This window comes from Octopus sinensis, linkage group LG5, assembly GCF_006345805.1.
Source record: "Octopus sinensis linkage group LG5, ASM634580v1, whole genome shotgun sequence".
NCBI classification, from domain to species: Eukaryota; Metazoa; Mollusca; class Cephalopoda; order Octopoda; family Octopodidae; genus Octopus; species Octopus sinensis.
The window spans coordinates 29421410-29423162 of NC_043001.1; positions in this window are offsets into that span (position 1 = coordinate 29421410).

The following is a 1753-nucleotide window of genomic DNA, read 5'->3' on the forward strand; positions in this document are numbered from 1 at the left end:
TATATATATATATATATATATATATATATATATATATATATATATATATGGGTTTGGATTAGATGATTAAAGGATATATAAATTTGAGTTACCGTTATGTCAGAATCTTGTGCATTTGCATCAAAAACAAAGGTACCAACTGCATCATACTCAAAGACAGTTTTAGTGTATGGTGGAGCAGGTGTGAAAACAGGTGTGTTAATGTTCTTGATTACAGTTATAGTCAGTAGAGCAACTGTAGCAATGGTGGGGTTTGTTCTTAAGTATGCTTTAATTACAAGCTGAAATTAACAACAACAACAAAAAAAAATCAATGAAAAATCTCAAAACATATCTGCAAGTTTTCAATACTTGATAATAATAATAATAATAATAATAATAACAGCAACAACAACAACTACTTCATTTAATTGCCACCAGAGAATTTGATAGAGAAGTCATTGCAAGTAAAGAAAATAAGATATTACGGATACATAAAATGCAGGGTTTACACAAAAATCAAATGCAAAAAAATAAAAAAAAATAAAGAGATGAGATGTAGACATATTATACAGGAGTGGCTGCATGGTAAGTAGCTTGCTTACCAACCACATGGTTCCGGGTTCAATCCCACTGCATGGCACTTTGGGCAAGTGTCTTCTAATATAGCCTCAAGCCAACACAGTTATAGTAAAATAGGTTGTCATCATCAGCATCATCATCAAAATCATCGTTTAATGATAATGAAGTTAATTTACTAAATTCTTTGTTATATTTAAAATAATTGAAGAAAACACAGAGCATCTCAAAATAAATACAGTAATGAAAGGGTTAAACCATACCAATGGGATGAGCCAATCTAACATCACCATCAAATGAGGCATCTTTCAAGGTGACTCATTTTCCCCCATTACTCTTTGCATGGCACTGATCCTACTCTCAAATGAACTGAGTAACACCAGGTGTAGGTTCAAAATGTATGATATTATTGTAAATCATTTATTTTATATGGATGATGATCTGAAGCTGTTAGCTAGAAATGATGAAAAACTAGTAGGGCTATTAATAAGGCCAGCAATCTGAGGGGAAGAGGAAAGTCAATTACACCAGTGCCAGTGCTTGGCTGGTACTTATTTTATTGACTCTGAAAGGATGAAAGGTAAAGCAGCATTTGAACCCAGAACATACAGGTGAATGAAATGCTGCTAAGCATTTAGCCTGGCACACAAGCAATTCTGCCAACTCGCCAGCTTAAATAATAATAATAATAATAATATAATAATAATAATAATAATAATAATAATAATAATAATAATTTTGTCTTGGTATAAAAGATGGGCTACAGCAAATATTCTGCTCAATACCACAGATTTGCTTGTCAGTTGTTTGACCGTAACCAGTTGAGCATGTCCCTTAGTGGCTGACGATATGTGCATCTCTGATCATGAGCAGAAGTAGTGGGGGAGCATCATAGCCATGTGTTGAGAGGGATTCTTTGGGGTTTGAATAATTCACCTCTGGAAACATGGGTGGTTCTTTCAACATCCTTAAACAACCCTTATTCAGGGACCTGTTGAGCGGGATGGGCTACTCAACCTGAAGAAAATTCTAACTGGGCCCCACCTGCAAGGTCATGTGCTGTTTATCTTGATATGAGATCACCATGTCGCGCACATATGGTTGTGATGCATGTGCCTGATGTGCCTTTATCAGACGGGTAGTCATGATGGGTATATTGGGCTTCGTATATTTTACTCCAGTGTCACTTTGATGG